This window comes from Apus apus, chromosome 11 (genome assembly GCF_020740795.1).
Source record: "Apus apus isolate bApuApu2 chromosome 11, bApuApu2.pri.cur, whole genome shotgun sequence".
Lineage (NCBI taxonomy): Eukaryota > Metazoa > Chordata > Aves > Apodiformes > Apodidae > Apus > Apus apus.
In genome coordinates, this window is record NC_067292.1 from 8,253,458 (window position 1) to 8,265,508 (window position 12,051).

Here is a 12,051-nt window from a genome sequence, read left to right on the forward strand (position 1 = left end):
TTTTCAGCATAAACCATTGTACTTTATGGTGTTCATGCAGCCTTTCCCAATTTGCATAGATAGCATTTGGAAGAATGGAAACTGTATTATCTTTACCATTGTACCTACCAGGGGGCCTATTAATGATCAAGCTAATGGAATTACACCAAGGGGAAAAAAAATAAATGGCTAAATCAAATGCAGATTTCACAGGCTGACTCTCCATCCAAACTGGGTCTTTTTTTCTTTGGGTTTGCTTGGATATAGCATGTAAGTTTTTCTCAAATTACAGCAGTGACTCAGAGTAAGCTGAGTTTATGTATTAATAGCTTGGACTTGTGGGTCATCAGCTGTGTCTGTCCCATGAAGTTAGAGGTTTCTGGGCTGAATGACATCTTCCAGCTCAACGTGTTAGAAGACCAGCCATTCTTATGACACTGAATGTTTCATATTGTTTGTTCACTTTAGTTAACGGTAAAGTGCATTGTGAATGTTGTGGAATTGATGGAATTTCTGCTTAAACCTCTCTGACAGAAGTGTAGTATTTCCAGCTATTTTAGAAAATGTATTAAGACTGTTAGAGGCATAAATACTAGCAGTTGTTTCAGTGTGCATAACTTCATGCCCCTGTGCATCTGCATTAGTGAGGAAATAGATATACTCAGAAAATATTTCTTTCAGCCTTTGTTGTGAGATCCAGCAGCAGTGTGATGCAGGCACTGAATGTCCCTGTCATTCTGGAAGTGATCTTTCATCAGCTGGGATTGCATGGTACAGCTGACAATTATTGTCTATTTGTAATTGCTCCCTGGGCAAAACACAGTTCTCTAATGTTTTGTGATTAATAAATCCAGGCAGGAGAAATGGTTTTGTCTGTTCAGAAGCTCAGTATCTGCAGAGCCAGCTTTTGTGTGTACATCAAGGAGTGCTGTCACTGGAGACCACAGATTCTTCTGAATTGCTTTAAAATGCGAAGCTAAGACTGATGCTTCGTGGATGAACCTGCCTGTGTGTGCCAGTGAGGCTGTATCTGAAAGGGGTACCATCCATTCTTTACTGCAGTCAGTCCATCTACATTTACAGTGGTGCACTGCATAACACGTTTGGAATTAATATTCCAGTACGAAGATATGAACACAAGATTGTGACAAAGGTTGTTTCCCATTAACTTGGTAATGAGTTTGAATTCTGAAGAAATCATGTAAGACAATATGTTGGCTCCACAACGATGTAATTATAGCTGCGTTAAACTATTCCAACAACTCTCCTGTGGACATGAAATCAAACAAGTTTGTAACAATATTTCATCTAATTTCCAATGTGTAATTGAGAAATGTGCTCTTAATTTTCTTTGTTCTTTCTTGGCAAAATATTACAAAAAGCCCTTCATCTGACAGTCTTGGGTTGGTTTGGGGAAAAAAAGGAAAAGAGAAGCAGGACCTCAGACCTCAATTTTACTTATAATAAATCAATTTCATACTCATTTGTTTTTAATCTCCATTGGAAATTTACATTATCCAATCGGAACTGAACAAGTCTCGCAGGGGAGATCAAGTGTCACATAAAAATTCAACAGGAAATTCATGCAATAAATCAGTAAAAGTACAACTCAAATATGGAGATTTTAAACCCATCTAAATTCTATTAAAAACCTCTAAATCCTATTTTAGGTGGAATGAGAAGGAAACTTGGGAACTGTAACATCCCTAAGAGGCCCTTCAAAGTGCACATACTAATATTTAATAATTTATACTTTTTGTATGTTCAAATTAAGTAGTTTAACTGACGTGTGTATAGCTTTCATTTATACTTTTTCTTCTGTCAAAGAGTAGTTTATAGAGACAACATTATATAATCATAATCTTCAAATATTTAGCTAGTTAAAAATATATTCTATATATTGTAGGCAACCTTTTAGACTACTGAATGAAAATTTGCAGTGTATGTGATTTACAGTGGACCTAGATTTTACTTCATGAGATTTGGGCATGTATATTCATCCTCTTTGAAAGACAGAGAAGAAGTAGGAGGGATGAAAAAGGAGGAAGAAACAGACAGATGATAGTGGAAGAAGCAAAAGGCAACTGCAGTGGATGAATTAATAAATTCAGTGAAGGGCTCTACATTTTCTTCCTTGATATGAGGAAAATGTGAGGTTATGGTGGCTTGCTTCCCATTCAGCAGCAGTCAAAAAGGAAGGCAGAGTATAAAAACCAATTAGGTCTTGTAGGTTTATAAAATCAAGAGTGTATGAAGAGGCAGGAGACAGATATCTATAGTCCTATGCAGCTCCAATACAGAGGGACAGCTGCTCTAAAATTACTTACTGTCCTGGCTGCTGGTTTTTATCTTCTGGATTTATAGGATCTTTCTTATCTGGTGAAAGAAGTCACAGTGAAAAAAAAGACAGAAGCCTGGAATATTTTTTTTTAATTTAAACAAGTAATGCTGGAAAAACTGGAATGAGATAATAATTTTCAGGGGCATTTGAAACACTGTTTGCTTTACATTTACGGCCTTGATCTGAGTTCAAGATAGCTTCCCCTCCTTCCACATATTGAGATACTGATCTGTGGTTGCTATCCACAATAAAGCTATTCTTTAAAGCTCTAGCTAAAGAAAAAAAAGGTATGAGAATAACCCATAAACCCATTGTTTCAAAAGAATTGCAGGTACAAATATCTTGGCTTAAAAAAAAATTTTAAAACTCAAAAAATTTATATATTTTGGAATGTAAGAGCTAAAACATAAAAGTACATTAAAATAAACTTCCTTGGTTACAGGACATTTTTTTGACTGATTTGAACTAGTTCTGTTTGAAGGGCAAGACTGCAAATATGATTAACCTCATGGTCTCCACATATTTGAATGCCTTAGTTTAAAAAACTTGTGAATGAGTTTCATTTTCACTTTGAAAGAAGATTTTTCTAGGGAAACAATATGAATCACACATGATAAGAATAGTCAGGGTGTCTTTATTAGCATTGGATTGTTTTAGGGAAAGCAGCAGATGGTGCTATTTGAGTTGTCCAGATATAGAAAATACAGGCTTGCACCATCAGTCTGTCTTTGTATCTTGTTTGCTTTTTTACAGACATAATTCAAAATAATTAGGCACATATTTAAGTTCCTGCTTAAGTACCAATGGATCAATAATACATGCTTACATGGGCAAACCCTTACACTTTTGACACAAGACTATCTTTGCATCTATTTAAATCCTCATGCATTCAGCACTAGACAGGGCTAATGCTTTACTTATTTAAGGGAAGAAGTTTAAGCTTTTGAAAGGTCTACCCTGAGGAAATGAGAGCTGCCTAGTTCTAATTTATAAGCTTTGCATTTCCTTTTTTCTCTCTTATTGCTCTTACTTCCTGTTAAAGTTCTTATATTTTTCAGAAAAAAGTATTTTTTCTTTGTGAGGAGAACCTGGGCTGAATCAAGTATTGGTTTGGGGGAAGCTGCAATACTTGTCTGATGCAGGGTTCTGTCTACACATGCAGGGGTGTAGAGGCATCTAGAAATTAGATCTGAATTCTACTTTATTTTTATGTAGATGAGTTTGAGCAAAACAGAAATTATAAAGGAATGCAAATGAATACTTATTTTGTTATTGTATCGTCTTCTTCAGACGTGGAGTTGACAGATCAGTATAGCGCAATTCAGATTTATTTACAGTCTACTCATTTTTTAATTTGGAAATAGAATTAGGGGAGTGAGTTAACATAAACCACAGTTTAAAACACACATAATATAGCTCCTTGTTTTTTATCTCGTGCTGTGAATGGAAGTCTGCTGACAGTGATAAGAAAGTTGAGTTCATCTGAATCTGTTGACATAGTGTTTTAAAAAGGTGTTGCAGTGGAGTAAGAGTCCTGGGAGTTTTGGTTCAGTGATGAGTATGTTTCATAGAAATGGATAATCCGTAGTGGTGTTTTAGCATTAATGAAATATTATCTCTTAATAATTCTTTTTAACCTAGAAAGAAAAGTGTTTGGTATATACGTATAGATTTGCACTGGGAGAAAACAGCAAATGCAAGGCTCACTAAGAAAGAATGCTGGCATAATATCTTTCCAGTGCTTGTTTGCTCTATAAGTTCTCTAATAAATTGCAAACTAATTTAATAAAGCTCCATAATTAGATACTCTTGAAGGAGCAGACTTTAGATTCAGACCATACTATACTTAAAATACAATGATGCTGTGTATCACATAGAGCAATGAAACAGCACACTGGCAATAAATAATGGCTGCCAGGCAGTAATAAATAGAGGGTAGATGCTTATGACCAAGTGTACATTTTATTAGAAACTGAGAAATGTAATTTGGCTCCAGAACATAGAAAAGTTAAATGGCTGTTTAGTTAAGGTTTGTTTGGGGTTTTTTGTGTGTGGTTTTTTTTTGTTGGGATTTTTGCTGGCTGAAATAAGCTTCTTAGACATTGTTATTATCAAGAAAATTAACTTATGTGGGATTGACTATTTAATTCTGTTTGGTAAGAGCAGTCAAACTAAATGCTTTCAGTTTTGATGCTTCAGGATAATTTGGATGGCTTGGAGGATATTGCAGAGTATTATAGTGTATTGCTTATTCACATGGCAGTAACAGCTCCGAGCCCTGGTTTTGCATCAGGCTAATAGGGTACTGTAAGCTTATTTGTATGATGCATTAAGCAAACTAGAGCAATGATCAAAATTGCTGTTTGTTTGTTTGAATTAAAAGAAATGCAGATAAACAAGTTTATTTTAATTTGTGATATATGTACTTTTTAGAGTCATTAACAGATGTTCTGCTGTGAAGTACTTGATCAGGGTTGCATCTCTTTCTATAACTGCTTTCCCCAGTGTTAAGATTTCTACTATGGCATTATGTCTTTCCTAGTTTTTTCAGTTGCTGGACTGCTTATGTTTTGAAAAAAAAGCTTGCTAAAACCTATATTTAATTAATTATTTTTCCAAATTTTCTTTGTCAAACACAACCCCTATTTTAGTGCATGCATTAACATAAAAGACAGTAAGTCATTGTATTACATGAATGAAATCCTATTAGCAGAAGTTCACTGTGATTTTATGCATGTGAAAATATGTTATCATCCTGTGCTCATTTTCATTTTGAAAACAGAGTTTTTGCAAGAGACTATGTAGATGAGAAAATTTCTAAAATAATCAGCTTGCTCCTCTCAAGTAGAATACCATATTTCCTTATTAATATTGAACTTTTACATTTCTGTAAGGCCAAGAGACATGTTGTAGACCAACTTAATTTTCAACACCCAAGCTGGAAGAAATTAAAACAAAAGACCTTTTCAAGTGAGACGTTACTTTAATATTGGCCATCTTTTCATATAAGAAAGCAAGGCATAATTTCACCTTTCCAAGTGTTTTCAAATTAATTTATTAGGACACACTAATTAATTTTTAAAAATTATTCCATATTTGCTTGGCTGTTAAATCCCAGATATTCTGAAGGGTGTTGGAAAATGCTCATTTAAAACTAAAATTAGTTAGCATCACTCTTTGTTCCATCTGTGTTCTATTTTACTGCCAGGATGGGGGAAAAAAGTAAAGGTAGAAGGACAGCAGTGAAAGTACTTATAAAAAGCAACAATTGTTAACCTTGGTGGTGTGCCAGCAGGATGTTCAACTGCTATGGAGAAGAGCAATGTTTGGAAAGGACTTTCAATCCATCTACTGTAAGAGGCTCTGTGTATCTGACAATCTTCTGACTGGTCCAGGCTCTGCTGTTCACGCATCAGGTTGGTAATTGCAATGTAAGCACCTCAGTGGAGTGAGGGCAGCATTCCCTCAAATGTTTGATTGTGCTGCCTTCTGAGAACTCCTTTTGTGCCTGCTTTGCAGACAACCCTGTGCCTAAAGTGATCTCCAGTAGGGAGTACAAGTCTTGACATGGCTTATTCTGTGAGCATCTTGAAAGTGACTAAGTGACCTTGAATGTCCTGTAGAGTACAGCAAAGCACATGCTGTCCAGTGCTTGTTATGTGGTTTGTTGGCCGTGCCTCCAGAACAGCTCTTTCATCCATGCTGCCCTGTCAGCAGACATACTGTCTATGTACACCACTGCTCAGGTGTCCCTTCTGGACACAGAACTTAATAACAGAACAATGTTAACAAATTTTTCTTCAGCAAAGAAGAAATAATTGGTATAATGTTGTATTTTTTCATAGGTATTGCTTATTAGTTGATCTAATTGTATGCAAATCAGCATCCAGTTTTCTCTTACACTCTAAAGGAAATGTAATAGTGTAAGGCCAGTCTCCTCTAATGCTGTTTCCTATTTAAGCTGAAATTTGCTTTGTAATATATAGTATGACATATTTGTATTATATTTTAATATTATTGAAGTCGGAGCTGAGCTAACTTTATTTTTAGCCTTAATGTGTTTTGGTTTATTCCTTAGATCTAAGATGCATTCCTTTTACTGATCAGCTTTAATTTCATACAGTTGAAGTCAAGCACAGTCCAGGATCTTGAGAACTGTCTGCTCTGATATTAGTGTTGATGGCTTTAACAAGGATGATTTACAAAAAATCTCTGCCTCCCCTCTGTGACATACCATGTAAATTTGGTTGACTACAGAATACTTCAGAGAAAGTTGTTTACAGGTAGTCTTAATCATGTTTTCCACAACATAGTATTCTCTTTTGATTTTTTAGCAGTAGGAAGAGGTTATGCTAAAGCTATCCATGTTTTTCTTTTTCCTTGGGAGCACTATTCTAGGAATCAAGTTTATAGATTTTTGTGTCTTTTTTTTTTTTCTGTTTTTCTGTTATTCACAGGAATAAGGAAAAGGTTTTATTTGGAAAGTGACACTGGAGAGGAACTGGAGGGCTGCTGGTGCAAGAGCTGTGGATGGAACTACAGTCCCAGTAAGTTGCAGGGGAGATTTGTCAGGAAAATTTTTCCTCATACCTGAAAAATTAGGAAAGCTTGGTTGCCACAGAGTGTCTATTTGTGCTTTTACAGTAAAAGAAAATGAGGGGTTTAGGGCAGCTTTAAGCTATAAAGTTGATGAGGTTCACTGGCTCAGGAAAAGACCAAGGCAATCAGCATGTTTAAGCTTTCTTCTGCTTTGTTAATTCCTAAACATTCCTCATATCACCATTTTTCACAGAAAGTGGCTTCATTTCAACGCTGACTTTTCAGGTCTTGACAAATATATTCATACTCAGAGTATTCATTGCATACATTATACCTTAATATACATTGTATTTTTTTTACTTGGGAATAAAGAAGAAAAGCATCCTGCCTTGCTTTTCTTGGCTTGGGACCACAAAAATGCTATAAAAGCTAATCTGAGGATTGCTCTTTTTTTTCCAATTCACATCAACGAGTATAATTGGAGAAAACAGGTTAAAGATAAATGTAGCATTCTTGAGGAAATTATTATGTTAAGCCTCTCTAGAAAATGTATTACTTTGTTTGCTCTCATTTTAGATGAATATAAGAGGATATTAAAGACATTATTCATATGCATTCCTGGTGCGTATGAAATTTATGTTTCTCCATTATATTGCATTCTGCTTCAATTCTTTACCTCAAGAGTCTCTGCTATAAAGGTGTAGTTAATTTCTAACATTGGAAACTTCAGTTGGTTTGATAAGCTATTGCATTATATAATAAAATTTCTGTGATCTCTGGTGCCTACTAAATAGGAGCCTGGGTGGGTGAAGGAAAGCTCTCAGATTATATCATTATCAAGGTACATGGCAGCTGTTCTGATATAAAATATAGCATATTCATTGTGGAAAATGTCAAACAAATAGCTGTGGGCTGGAAAACTGTTTCCTACCATTTCTGGTATTTTTAAAGAAATATGATCAACTGCAGGACCAACACATGAAAGGGAGGGACTTTTTACCAGGGTGTGTAATGATAGGATGAGGGGTAATGGTTTTAACCTGGAAGAGGGTAGATTTAGGTTAGACTTGAGGAAGAAATTCTTTCTTGTGAGGGTGGTGAGACTCTGGAACAGGTTGCCCAGGAAGGTTGTGGCTGTCCCCTCCCTGGAAGTGTTCAAGGCCAGGTTGGACAGATTTTTGAGCAACCTGGTCTAGTGGGAGGTGTCCCTGTCCATGCAGGGGGGTTGGAACTAGATGATCTTTAGGGTCCCTTCCAACCCAAACCATTCTGTGATTCTATGATATTTGAAGGGCCATGGGTCTTTATCGCTGTTTGCTTAGAGGGCATAGAATAACACCAAGCCTATGTGGCAGTTCTTGCAGCAGATCACAGCCTGATATCTTAAATTATATACCAAATTACATGTCAAATGAAATTCAAACAATATCCTGTCTTTACATTAAATATTCTACTACTTGAAGGTGGAGAGCTTTACAGGTTTAACCTCCTAGAAGACTTGTGTTCACATTTAAAATAAAGTAAAACTGTATGTTGCCACATTCCACATGATAAGACTTATTTACATTGGCATTTTAAATGTGCACATTTTGTTTAGGTGTAGATGAAATTAAAGAATTAAAGTACTTAGTCACTTTTATTTTTGGTTCCTTTTATGATTTTACTGCATACGTAATTCCAACAGCACAATGAAGCGTTACCATTACATTTAGCTGATGGAAAAAAGGAAAAAAATCAAGCAGGAAAAGGGAGATTAGATGGTGAGCAATGCAGGAAGGCAATGCGAAACAAGAAGGTGGAAGAGCAAGGTGGTAGCTATCACTCTGGTATTTCAGGAGAATTATTTTTCCAGTCTAACTCTTGAATGCTCCTTGTAAGTATTACAACTTCTGCCTTTGACCCTGGAGTACTATTTTGCAATCTGACTCTACTTTCAAAATATAGAATCATCCTTGTGAAGCTTTTTCCCTATGGAACTTTTCGTATTCTAGTAAAAACCCCTTTTGAAAGTTGTTTAAAGACAAGCTGATTAGAATGCACACTTTCCTGTCCATGGTTGTCAAAATAAAACTTTAATAAGGATTTCCTTAAGTAATTACTGAAACAGTTTAAGAAGCATTTTCTGAAATGCTGAAAAAATGAAAAATTACTCAAAAATGTAATTTTGAAATGTCTCTTTTTTGTATTATTTCCTAAATACATGCTTTGTTTTAATTTGTAGTTCTTTTGTATTCACAACATAAGCATAAAATTCTTTTGTAACAACATGAAGAAAAAGTAATTTTGATATAGAAAACTAGCTTTAGGCAGTTAAAACTGAATTGATTTTTGTAAAACAATGAAAAACCCTGATTTGTTGTGTTTAAGATGGTATCAAATCTTGATACCAAAAAATATGTGACACCATTGTAGACACACAGAAATGTTAAAATTTACTGTTAATATATTTTCTTCCCTGATTGTAGTTACAGAAGATGGCTGCGTATGTCAGAGTGGAATAAATTATTTTTTTTTTTCCTAAAACATCAAAACTTCCCTAAAAATGCAAAATTTTTACTTTAACCAGCCTTTTTCTTCTATAGTGTCTCAACAGTGTATTATTATTTTGGTAGTCCTTTTAATTTCATTCAGTATCCTCACTTTATGGGTAGGATAATTCAGTGATTAAGGCTCTTGAGTGTGACCTTAATCCAGTTCTTGACTGAATTAGAGTCTATCACTGGAGAAGTCTGATAAACACAACTCTTATTCTGTAATCATCATCCCTATTTACCGAATCAGTTGAAAGTCTAAACTCATTCATTAATAAGTTATTCCAATAGAGTCAGCAGTATAAGTATCCTTCCAGCTCTAAATGTGGAAGTAAATGTGGAAAATACAAATATGAAGAAATATATTGTGTTAAACTTACAGCTTTTATCCAGGCAACCAGTCTGGCAGCTGCCAGAGTGCTCTTGTTTTTAAGAATACTGAGCTTGGTCAGCTCTTGGGGAAGTTTGAGATAGCAGAATATACATGGGAGTGCCAACTTTTTTATTATTAAAATACAGACTCTAGAAATCTTAGATATGCCAAGTATAGTGTAGTGCATCATGCTTCATCAATATTGCTAACTGCCCAGAACTTCTTCACAGCTACTGGGAAACAGGAAGAGAAAAAGAGAGCAGAATGCAGTTACTTTTTATTTACACTATCTGCCTGTGTATTTTTGTCTTCTCCTAGTGGCAGGTGCAATTGCCACAGGAAGTCTCCACAACAGCAGCCTCTTGTGTGTGACCAGGACTTGTTTCACCTTGAGTGCAGCAGTGGTGATGGTGCCTGGCAAGGCAGGAATTCAAGGCTTCATGGGAATCTAATTGCTGTCTGCTCCCCAAATTAACTTTCATATGTTGTGTTGTAGGCACCAGAAGAAAAAGCTCATCTGCATAAAGGAAGCCCTCATTAAAATAGAAAAAAAGAGTGGGGAAGAAGGAAAAATAAACATCTTGAACACATGTGTACATGGATATTTGTTGAAACAGCTTTCTTCTGAGCTCATACCAGAGGTAATGCACAATATTTTTCAGCTAGATGTCATTTGTGAAAAAACGTCCTGAATTAGATGCATTCTGTGGTGGTCGTACAGGGTGTGTTTGTTTTCAGAACAAAACTATCCTTTCTGTTTATGGCATAGTTCCCTCAGTGCTTCAGCCCAGTAACACTTACAGGCCATAACTGGGATGGTAGGCTCTCTGTGCTAAACAATGAAGAAACTATTAGTGAAAAGAAAAAAGCAAACAATGTAGGTCCCGAAAAATCTACCAAAAAAAATTATCAAGCACAGGAAGCTAAAAGGGTACAAATCCATTTTCTCGTTGTTGCCTGCAGAGTAGGCCAGCTAGAACAGAGCTCCAGCCTCCTCTCCCCATGCTGGCAGCACAGCCTCTGGACTGCTCTGCCTCTTGAAATCTGGCCTCTGAACAGCTTTGGAAATAAGAGATCTGTACATATATATTAAAAGTCAAACTGTACAAGGGAGCATGAGACAGGTTTGATTGTGTTTTTTTTTAATATCAGATTATAGAAACTAAAAATGTCAGGAAAAAGAATTTCAGGGGAAGTGAATGAAAATAGAAAGAGATCAAAAAGAGGTGTTGGACAAGCAAGATACAGTGGAAGGAAATGAACAAAAGCCTGGAAAATATCAGTACATTCAGCCCAGTTTCCAGTGCTCAGGGGGGAATTGAGATTAAAATGTCTAAAACAGAAAGAGAATTTTCAGTTTATGATACAGAAAATGACAGGCTGCAGCAATCAGACCAGAACGCATCTTTTCTAAGTTAAATTCAAGGCATAGCTCCAGAGCATTCCAGGATATTCTGTAGATTTCTAGAACAGTAACAGATTTTTAATTGTTCTTTTGAGAATGCATGAGGGATTGGAGGAATAGGGTTGTAACCAAAACATTTAAAAAGATTCTTAGCAAGCCAGGAAAAGAGTCTTTAGTAGTTCAGAAGCTAGGGATGCTAAATAAATAATGGTATCAACAAGCATCTGGACCTATAGTGCATATGGTAACAAAATTTACCATGAAATTCAGCCAAATGTAGTTGGGCTGTACTGGACAAACTACTGAAATTAAAAGACAGTGCCAAAGATAAGGATTCATACCTGCTGAAGATGGCATGTGGAAGGAGGTGTTCATCTTTGATATTCAACTGGCCCTTGAGAAGGTTGAAAATTGTGGTCAAGCTGACTAAGAAGGCTTAGGTGTATAATATTACACACAATTTTTTGTCTGAGACACATGCAAAAAAATTAAAAGAAAAGTAGGAGTCTATAAAACTCTATATCATAACAACATGGAAGGTAAAGATCTTCGTAAGATGAAAATATCTTTGTGTTTGTACTTGACACTAAAAAAATCTGAATTCCTAAGACCTAAAAAGTCCACCTGATGAGGTGATCTGCAGTGTCTCAAAATTAAACATACAGAAATTAGACTGTCATTGAAGCAGTCATTAATCACATGCATCCCTAAAACCTATCTTGGGCAAACTCTGATGTTTTCTTTTTAATGTTTCTGATGCAAAGTGGTGCAGCCGCTGCTTGCCAGGTTTTGGCATGAGGAAATGGCATTTATTTTCCTGTTGACAGAATCAGGATTTATTTGAACTCATGTCTCCAAAGGTACAACTAATAGATGTATACAG